Source organism: Anolis carolinensis, chromosome 6, assembly GCF_035594765.1.
Source record: "Anolis carolinensis isolate JA03-04 chromosome 6, rAnoCar3.1.pri, whole genome shotgun sequence".
Classification (NCBI taxonomy): Eukaryota; Metazoa; Chordata; class Lepidosauria; order Squamata; family Dactyloidae; genus Anolis; species Anolis carolinensis.
Genome location: NC_085846.1, coordinates 11752706 through 11763925, shown reverse-complemented (window position 1 = coordinate 11763925; position 11220 = coordinate 11752706).

Below are 11220 nucleotides of genomic sequence, written 5' to 3'. Positions count from 1 at the left end.
AGCGCCATTACCTTCCCGCTGGAGCGGTACCTATTGATCTACTCACATTGGCATGTTTTCAAACTGCTAGGTTGGCAGAAGCTGGAGCTAATACAGTAGAATCTCACTTATCCAAGCAGTGGCCGAACGTTGGATAATCGAATATGTTGGATAATGAGGGATTAAGGAAAAGCCTATTAAAACCAAATTAGATTATGATTTTACAAATTAAGCACCAAAACATCATGCTATACAACAAATTTGACAAAAAAGTAGTTCAATACGCAGTAATGTTATGTTGTAATTACTGTATTTACGAATTTTGCACCAAAATATCATGATATATTGAAAACATTGACTACAAAAATGGCTTGAATAATCCAGAAACTTGGATAAACGAGGCTTGGATAAGTGAGACTCTACTGTAATTCTTAAAAGCAAAAGTAAAGTTTCAAAAGATTGTTGCAAAACCGAAGCTATTGAGAATAATCCAAGAAAACATTAGGCATAAAACAAGGTTCCATGAATGCATGACAAGGTCCCATGAACTTGAATACACAAAACTGCAAGGAAATTCAGGAAAGCAAGAGATTGCTTCTTGACTCCAAACGAGACATTGCTTTTGACAAAGGTTTGTCTCTCAGCACACTCTTTAATATTCCCTGCGTAGCATGAACACATTTCTTTGGCCTCTGACCTCTCTATTTTTTGCTATTCTGACACTCCTGCAAAACGGCCAGCTCGGTCCAGAAATGCTGTTTCGGCAAGGCCAGACAGCTCGTTAGCAGCAGCCTCTGCATGCTATCTAGCTGGGAGCTGTCCTCCCTTTGCACCTGGCTAGCTTCAGTATCATCAACATCATTTCCTGCAGTAGGAATGCCTCCCTGCTCCTCATCTCTCACAGTAGGGACACTCTGAACCTGAATCCCATAATTCCCATCCAAGTCATCTTGAACCTGAATCCCATCATCTTGAACATCTGGAACCTGAGTCCCACAATCCCCATCAGAGTCACTCTGAGACTCCAGCTGAGTCACATCAGTCCTCTTGGCATAAAGACACGGTGGCCCACGGTATCCTTATGCCAAAAAGATGAGGGAGGACGGCACGCAGCACCCGAGAGCCTTCAGGAGTGCTCTCAGCCACCAAGTGTCTCGCTTCCTCCCAACAAAAGGATGATGCGAGTGGCCCTTCTTATGCCAGGGGGATGGCTCGAGGAAGGCATGAGGCAGCTGAAAGCCTTTTGGAGCACTCTCTGTCACTCTCAGCCTGCCTCGCCCTCCTCTTGGCATAATGCCAAGAGGGCAGCTCGAGGATCTGGAGGAGGATCGGGGCAGTTGCTGCGTGTCTTGCCTTTTTCCCAGAATAAGGATGGGGTGAACAGCCTCATCCTTATGCCGGGAGAACAAAGAGGGCATGTGGTGTTATTTGGAGTAGTTCATAGTTCGCCAGGGACACATCTGGATTGTAGAATGAACACTACAACTCCCAGGATTCCATAGTATTCAGCCAGGGCAGTTAAAGTTGGGCCACACTGCATTCACTCTACAATGCAGATGCAGTTTTAGTCAGGGCTGTAACTACAGGAGGTCTGTGCAAAATGAAAACATTCTCCTCTCCAATAAGAATTCATCCTTAGCTCCCAAATTTCTAGCATAACAGTCACTTGAGATATCAGGTGGGCATTTTTAAACAAGGTTGAGACATTTCAAAGAAAAGGAGCAGGCAAAAGGATGAAGGAAATGCAAATATATCAAAGACCAAAATTCTAGATGCTAGTGAGTTTCAGTATCTCACTCTCTGGCATAAGGTAGTGAATCTGTTCTAAGTCTAAACAGAGATGGGGCTAGCCAAGATGATGGACCTTTTTGAGGGGAGTAATAGTATTGTCACTTTGGACAGTTTTTTATAGTTCAGACTAAAACCAAGGGTGGATTCATTACTGCATTTATTTTGGAGGCAGCAGATGGCCTACCAATGTGCGTTGCCAATATGTGAATGAATTATCGCTTTGTTCTTTGCAGGTGAATTGATGCCTTGATGCAGGAAAACCAAGAACTGAGTCTCAGTAAAGCTGGAAGAGGGTGGGTGCTTTTCTTGCAAGAGAAAAATACTTATTTTGGAGCAGGGTTACCATTTGCCCCTTCTAAGCAGATGTGGGAATCTGCCTAGGGATGTGTTGTCGAAGGCCTTCATGGCCGGAATAACTGGGTTGCTGTGAGTTTCCTGGGCTGTATGGCCATGTTCCAGAAGCATTCTCAGAGGTTGTGAATGGCAAGCATTCTCAGAGGCTGTGAGGTCTGTTGAAAACTAGGCAAGTGGGGTTTATATATCTGTGGAAAGTCCAAGGTGGGAGAAAGAACTCTTGTCTGTTTGAGGCATGTGTAAATGTTGCAATTGGCCAGTTTGATTAGCATTGAGTAGCCTTGCAGCTTCAAGGCCTGGCTGCTTCCTGCCTGGGGGAATCCTTTGTTGGAAGGTGTTAGCTGATCCTGATTGTTTCCTGTCTGGAATTCCCCTGTCTTATGAGTGTTTTTCTTTATTTACTGTCCAGGATCTGGTTGCCAGTTTTAAAAAACTCTAAAACCGGGACAGTAAATATAGTACAACACTAAAAAAAAAGGGGGAGATTCCATTGTTTTATTCCTGGTTTAAAGAACCTGGCTTTTAGTTTGGGAACAGTGGAGTATTGAGATGGAGTATTGAGATATCATTGATGGCCCTATCTAGAAAGAGAGTCTTCAGATACAGTACTCTGGCAACTTCTTATCTGGGGGCTCTTCTACACTGCCATGAAATCCAGATTATTATCAAAGCAGATAATCTATAGTATCTGCTTTGAACCGGATTATATGAGTCTACACTGCCATATAATCCAATTCAAAGCAGGTAATCTGGTTTTTATATAGCAGTGTAGAAGGGACCTATATTAATGAAATCATACTTTTGAATTGTTTCAGTTTAACAATCCAGATTAATCCTCTCTCATCCCACTTTTTTAAGATGCTTCTAATATGTCCCAGTTTCTTTCTCCTTCCACTATTCCGCTTTGTTATCTGGTTACTTCGATTGCTGCAAGATGAGTTTAAGCTACCAAAATTGTTTGTATTCTATAAGTCAGCAGCAGGGAAGGGACAAATGCTTGCAATTTCTTGTGGAGTCAAATAAAAAATTGTAAACTACACCAGCCTCTCCTAGTTTCTAATAATTTTTGCCATCTTGAACGCATTTGGATGTTGCTTGGCCACACACGACAGTTTTTGCCTGAGGAAAGTTAGCAGCATGATGAAATCCTGGATGTTGCCTTTGAAATTGGTGTGCTTAGAAAACAGTTGGGAAGGATCCCAAGGATGATCTGGTATTCTAGTTCATTTTCCTGTCATATTTTAACTGGTCTAACATGGGGCTAGAACAGGCATAGGCTGTTAGGAATTGTGGGAGTTGAAGTCCAAAATACTTGGAGGGCCAAAGTTTGCCCATGCCTGTGAGACAGTATATGTAAAGAATGCTTTCCTGGAATATGCTTGGACTTTTGGAGAATTGAAACATATAAGTTTTGCATAACCAGTTTAAATATTGACCAAGGAATTTCCCCAAATTAAAATAAATATACGGAACAATATAAAAACTGCAGGTTGGAACGACAAAGACTAGTGTGAAGAGAGCCTGGATTTCCGCATTCCCTTTCATTAGCCATTGAAAGCCAAATAATGTTGGGGACCAATCATGTGTGTCTCCAAGTGTCCCATCAAATGATATAAATTTTCTCCCCTGTGATGACAGGCGGCTGGGAATTCTGCTCCTTGATTTTCACAAGGAAGTTGGTTGCATGCTTGGGGTTTCCCCTTCTAATTGCTTATACAATTCTTTGGGCGGAGGAAGAATGGAAAGTTTAGTCTTACATTTGCAAAGAGACAAAGGAGGGGCTGAATGAGTCTCGGTTAAAATGGACCCCCAGGGAGCAGGAGCCTCACACAGATTCTGACGTCAATAGGAGGCAGTCTCAGTGCAAAATGAAGCTTTTGTTTATTCTCAATTTAAAAAGAACAAAATCTTACCCTGAAGCAGGGATTATTATATGTAGCCTTCAGCTGTCCTGGAACTGTACTTCCCAGCAGCTATTCCTTGCATAGGCAGTGGTGGAGAATGCTAGGAGTTGCAAGCCAACCAAAGGAAAGATGCCTGGTGTCTAGCCTTCCTCTAAAGCAGTGGTTCTCAACCTGTGGGTCGTGGCCCAGCAGTGGCCCACAAAAACGAAAATCTGGTCCATGAACCTCCTTCCTCTTTATTTATGTATTTATTTATTTTATTTCTGCTCCTTTCCGTAGAGCTGACCATTGCATTGGATATACCACATCTAGATTATTAAGTATTATCTTGTGGGCATGCAGGTGGCAACTACTTGATGACATATGTTCTGTGTCAGAAACTAGAGCTGATGCAATTTTATGAATCAGCACCCCAAATAATCAAACTGAATCTAAAGTTGACCAAAAACTGATTCGTAACCCTTTTGGTACTATTGTTGGAGAATGGTCGCTGGTCAAGTGGGCCCTGGTCAAAAAAAGGTTGGGAACCACTGCTCTAAAGAATAAATACTTGGCAGTAGACAGTGATTGTGTTGTTGAAGGCTTTCATGGCCGGGATCACAGGGTTGTTGTATGTCTTTGGGCTGTGTGGCCATGTTCCAGAAGCATTCTCTCCTGACGTTTCGCCCACATCTATGGCAGGCATCGTCAGAGGTTGTGAGGTACAGGCGAATCAGCCCCATTGAGGCAGCAAAATGACACACAGAGCTAATTTGGTTTAATGCAGGCCAAGGTCAACTTAACGCAGTCTTGAATGAGCTTAACAAAGTTGTGGGCCCCAAATTCTCCCTGTGAATCTGTAGCAAACTGCAACTTTGGGCCTGTGCAAGTAGTTGGGCCAGTTCTGAGATGGAACTAACGACTGATGTTTATAATGCCATCCTGTATTCCTTGAGCTCATGTGGCCCAGGGACATGGGATGGCTCTCACCATCCTTCTCTCCTCCCATTGATGTGGTAACTAACGGATTGGTCACTCATTGCCTGGAGTGGTCTTAGTTAGAGTGACTCCCTCCACTTCTTCTCTGCCATTCTGCTGAGTTAACTGAGGGCACATCTATACTCCAAATTCTCCCCCAAAAATTTGGAGCATAGGCCCGGGGACATGGGGTGGCATTCACTGTCCATTTGTTCCCCGTTCTTGTCATCATCGCAGGGGCCAGAGGATGCACTATAGCTAGTGTCTGTCACTTGTCGCTTGGAGTGATGCTTTGAAATGGTTGAACAAAAGCTCTCCAAAGCTTTATGTCCTCTTACTGCCTATTGCAGGGGAAACCAGCTGATTCCTAATCTATCTAGCTAAAATGCATACGTGTGCTTTTCACCTTAAAAACAGACAAGCATCTCGAGCTCTGAGGATTACCTGGGAAAGAATCCCATTGGAGCATTGCATTGCAGCACACCAAAATACTTGGGAGTTACCCTAGACCGTGCCCTGATTTACAAGGAGTACTGCTTGATTATCAAGCAAAAAGTGGGCGCTAAAAACAATATCATATGAAAGCTGACTGACACAACCTGGGAATCACAACCAGACACAGTGACGACATCTGCCCTTGCTCTTGCTACTCTGCTGCTGAATACGCATGCACAGTGTGGAATACATCTCACCAAGTTAAAACAGCAGACACGGCTCTTAATGAGACATGCCACATTATCACAGGATGTCTACGCCCTACACCACTGGAGAAATTATACTGTTTAGTTAGTGTTGAACCACCTGACATGTGTCGAGAAATAGCAGCCAGAAATGAAAGGTCCATGGCAGTGACATCTCTGGCCTATCTCCTGTTAGGATATCAGCCAGCATGCCAATGCCTTAAATCAAGAAACAGCTTCCTAAGATCTACAGAGATACTCTCAGCAAGCGAGAGTCCAAAAGTGGCAGGCTAAAACCTGGAACCTCAATCAGTGGTTGATACCGGGCTCCCTCCTGGGCACACAGAAGACTGAACAGACTGCGCTCTGACACCACAAAATGCAGAGCTAATCTTAAGAAATGGGACTGCAAAGTGGAATCTGCAATATGCGAGTATGGAGAAGAGCAAACCACATACCACTTACTACAATGTGGTAGAAGTCCTGCCACATGCACAATGGAGGACCTTCTCACAGCAACACCAGAGGCACTCCAAGTGGCCAGCTTCTGGTCAAAGGAAATCTAGTATAATGCCAGGTTTTTAACTTTGTTTGTGTTTTTTAAAAAATACATTATAACTGTATCCTCAATTTGCCTCTGATACTATAAATAAACAAACAAACAAACCATCTATTGTGTTTTCAGGACACCTTATAGGGTAGATGTGCCCTATGCTTTAGTAGTAAGGCCAACCCTACCATTAGGCAAGGATTTTTGAGGTCCTGAAAGTATATTAGATGGTGAATGGGTTACTTTGCAACTGATGTACTCTTCTCACTGCCAGAAGATACAGAAGTGCCAAGGGGATTTCCCCCCTTGTGTGTCAAAATAATATGGACTGATTTTAAGGAGGGATCAAAAAAAAATCAGACATGGGCAGAAGGGTTTGGGTTGCAAAGTTCAGCCGGTAATAAGTTCAACTCCGGAGTCTGTAAAGTTCAAATTTGAGTATGACGGAGAGCTTGCGGCCACCACTTCCTCTCCCTCTTGTGGCAACAGTAGTTTGGCAGTTAAGCAGCAGAAAGAAAGAAATCCATTACTCAAAAGCAATACTGCCCAGCAAACACAGGCCAAGGGGTCCTGTAGCAGTTTGTGTTTACCCGAGGCTACTGGGAAGGCAACATTTTGCCTCTCTTGTTCTTGCCCTGCCACTCAGTTGAGTGCAAGCTACTATTACATTTTGAATTAGGCAGCAGTAACTGGGCCAGTTTAGAAATAGGTGGAAAAGTGAGATCATAGAGGATTTAATGGAACTCTCCCTGCAGAAACAGTATAGTATTTGTCTTGATGTTTGGATTTCAGTTCCTATATGTTCCAGTCTTCTAGGGGCCCTTCCAGATAGGCCCTATATCCCAGGATCTGATCCCTGGTTTTTTGTTTATCCCAGATTATCTGGCAGTGTGGACTCATATAATCCAGTTTAAAGCAGAAAACTTGGGCTTTAAGCAGCTGAGGGGGGAAAGGAAAGGGCCTGAGGCTGTTAGGAGTTGTGGGAGTTGAAGTCCAAAACTCTTGGAGGGCCAAAGTTTGCCCATGTATGTTCTACAGTATAGATGTGAACACACATCAGATGCAGTCTTAGAGCCTTTAATGGGTATGTCTTTAAAATTAGAGCTTGTGTTTGGGAATGGGAATGTTACATTTTGGGCTACAATTCCCCTTAGCCATGCTGACCTGGGATTTGGGGAGATGTGCTCTAAAGTGGAACCCTCTCAAGCTTTGCTTAGTGAAGGCACAATCATCAAGTTTGCAGACGACACAAAACTGGGAGGGATAGCTAACACTCCAGAAGACAGGAGCAGAATTCAAAACGATCTTGACAGACTAGAGAGATGGGCCAAAACTAACAAAATGAAGTTCAACAGGGACAAATGCAAGATACTTCACTTCGGCAGAAAAAATGGAAATCAAAGATACAGAATGGGGGACGCCTGGCTTGACAGCAGTGTGTGCGAAAAAGACCTTGGAGTCCTCGTGGACAACAAGTTAAACATGAGCCAACAATGTGATGCGGCTGCTAAAAAAGCCAATGGGATTCTGGCCTGCATCAATAGGGGAATAGCGTCTAGATCCAGGGAAGTTATGCTCCCCCTCTTTTCTGCCTTGGTCAGACCACACCTGGAATACTGTGTCCAATTTTGGGCACCACAGTTGAAGGGAGATGTTGACAAGCTGGAAAGCGTCCAGAGGAGGGCGACTAAAATGATTAAGGGTCTGGAGAACAAGCCCTATGAGGAGAGGCTTAAAGAGCTGGGCATGTTTAGCCTGCAGAAGAGAAGGCTGAGAGGAGACATGATAGCCATGTACAAATATGTGAAGGGAAGTCATAGGGAAGAGGGAGCAAGCTTGTTTTCTGCTGCCCTGCAGACTAGGACACGGAACAATGGCTTCAAACTACAGGAAAGGAGATTCCACCTGAACATCAGGAAGAACTTCCTCACTGTGAGAGCTGTTCGACAGTGGAACTCTCTCCCCGGGGCTGTGGTGGAGGCTCCTTCCTTGGAGACTTTTAAGCAGAGGCTGGATGGCCATCTGTCGGGGGTGCTTTGAATGCGATTTCCTGCTTCTTAGCAGGGGGTTGGACTAGATGGCCCATGTGGTCTCTTCCAACTCTACTATTCTATGATTCTATGATTCTATGATTCTATGAACCGTCATGGTTGATGTGCCTAACCTCATGTGATGAGTCTGCCTGGGATAAGGGAAACAAAAGGCAAAAATATCCCCAAATGCCATTACTCACTTTATACCCAACTGACCCAGCACTTGCATGAATGCCCCTCCGCCTGAGCCTATGGTCTTCCTGTAATCCCAAATCCTTCCTGCCCCAAAATCACGTGGGCCTCTCAAATACTGACTCACCAAGACCTTTTCCCCGCCGGACACCCCGCAAAAAGCTCGTGCTGATGGTGACCCCAACTAACGCCTTTGAGTCATCCTCCCTGTGAACGGAGACCATGGGCTGAGCTGCTCAGCTCAAATCCCCGGAAAGCTGCTTTCGAAGATTACGCGGGCCTGTCTCACCAGCTTTGTAAAAAGGGGGTGTGTGGGAAGGTGTTGTGAGATGCTGGGAACCAAACAAACCCTTAATTATACAAAAATCAAATAAACAACATTACAGATTACAGAATGCTTGTTACTGGAAAAGTGCTCCAAAGTGGTCCCATGGTCACGTCTCTGTTCCCTTAAAACAGTGGTTCTCAACCTGCCTAAAGCTGCGACCCCTTAATCCAGTTCTTCATGTTGTGGTGACCCACAACCATAAAATTATTTTTGTTGCTACTTCATTACTGTTATGAATCGTAATGTAAATATCTGATATGCAGGATGTATTTTCATTCTCGTAACTCAATTTGGCACAAATACTTGATAGACACAAATTTGAATACTGGTGGGGTTGGGAGAGAGATTGATTTTGTCATTCAGGAGTTGTAGTTGCTGGGATTTATAGTTAACTTACAATCAAAGAGCATTCTGAACTCCACCAACGATGGAGTTGAGCCAAACCTGGCACACAGAACTCCCACGACCAACAGAAAATACTGGAAAGGTTTGGTGGGTATTGACCTTGAGTTTTGGAGTTGTAGTTCACCTACATCCATTGTGGATGTAGAACATTGTGGATTCAAACAATGATGGATATGGGTTGCTGTGAGTTTTCTGGGCTGTACCAGAAGCATTCTCTAGTGAGATTTTGCCCACATCTATAGCAGGCATCCTCAGAGGTTGTGAGGTCTGTGGGAAACTAGCCAAGTGGTGTTTATATATCTGTGGAAGGTCCAGGGTGGGAGAAAGAACTCTTGTGTGTTTGAGGCAAGTGTGAATGTTGCCGTTGGCCACCTTGATTAGCATTGAATGGCCTTGCAGCTTCAAAGCTTGGCTGCTTCCTGCCTGGGGAATCCTTTGTTGGGAGGGGTTAGCTGGCCCTGATTGTTTTCTTCCCCTGCAGGAAGCAGCCAGGCTTAATAATAATAATAATAATTTTATTTTTATACCCCGCCGCATCTCCCCGAAGGGACTTGGGGCAGCTTACATGGGGCCAAGCTCAGGTCACAAACAATATAAAAACATAACAATAAAACAATCAATCAACAATAAAACAAGTCATAGGTCAAGATACAATAAATATACTATGATAAAATCCTGGGTCAGCTTTGAAGCTGCAAGGGCATTCAATGATAATCAAGGTGGCCAATGGCAACATTCACACTTGCCTCAAACATACAAGAGCTTTTTCTCCTACCCTAGACATTCTACAGATATATAAACCCCACTTACCTAGAGAAGGACAGGCGGAGAGATCTTCAACCTTCTCTGCCAAGGGGGTTCCTAAGACCATCAGAAATATGTGTTTTCTGATAGTCTTTGGTGACCCCTCTGACACCCCCCTCACAACCCCCCCCCCCCAGGTGTCTTGACACCCAGGTTGAGAAATGTTTCCTTAGTAAATATTGCTGAGCTTGGGCAGAGAGCATGTTCTTTCTTCACTGAATAAAGTATTTTAAATGTGTCTGAATTCACCTATACAGCTCATTTTGGGGCCCTTCCACCCAGCCCTATATCCCAGAATATCAAGGCAGAAAATCCCACAATATCTGCTTTGAACTGAGTTATCTGAGTCTACATTCAGATGTGGGATTTTCTGCCTTGATATTCTGGGATATAGGGCTGTGCGGAAGGTCCCTTAGAGAAGCAGGGCAAGAAAAGCTCTCACCAATTAAAAATATACAAAAAACAGAGTAGTTGTCCTTCCACACCTGAGGTTTAGACTTTTGCGGATTTGATTATTCATGGATTTGATAAACGTGTTCCCGTTAAGAATCTCTAGGTCCTCCAATGTAAATCAATGGTCAACCTCTGCCAGTTATGCTGGAGGACTTAGATATTTCTGGAAAGAACACATCTCTATGAATCTGTAGGTCTTCAAATGCAATTGTATAGCCAGCTTCCAATGGAAGTTGACCATATAGTCATGTTAGAAGACTCAGAGATTCCTCAAGAGGTGTTTTCTCAGGTTAAAGAAGGACCTGAGAGTGACTGAAGGCTGCTTCATCTGTTCAAGGTTTAGTACATTACTTTGCTGGATAAACCCTGAAGGATTTTCATTATTTCAGTACAAGTGTTGGCCTTGTGGAGCTCATGGGTGTTTCAGTATTTTTAGAGACAATTGCACTACGAGTCATCTATGAGAAGGATTATCTTCTACCACATGAAGCTGTGACTTCACTTTCTCAGGATTGCATGCACTACAGCCTATAGTCAATACTACAGGTTAAGTATCTCTTAACTGAAATGCTTGGGAACAGAAGTGTTCTAGATTTTGGGGAAAAAATTGGAATATCAGTACTTGCATATATGCCATAATGAGATAACTTGGAGACAGGAACCAAGGGCGCACCTACATTGTTGAACTAATGAAATTTGCTGCTACATTAACCCCCATGGCTCAATGTTACAGAATTCTAAAAATAGGAGTTTTACAAGATTGTTAGCTTTCTTTGCCAAAGGATATAAG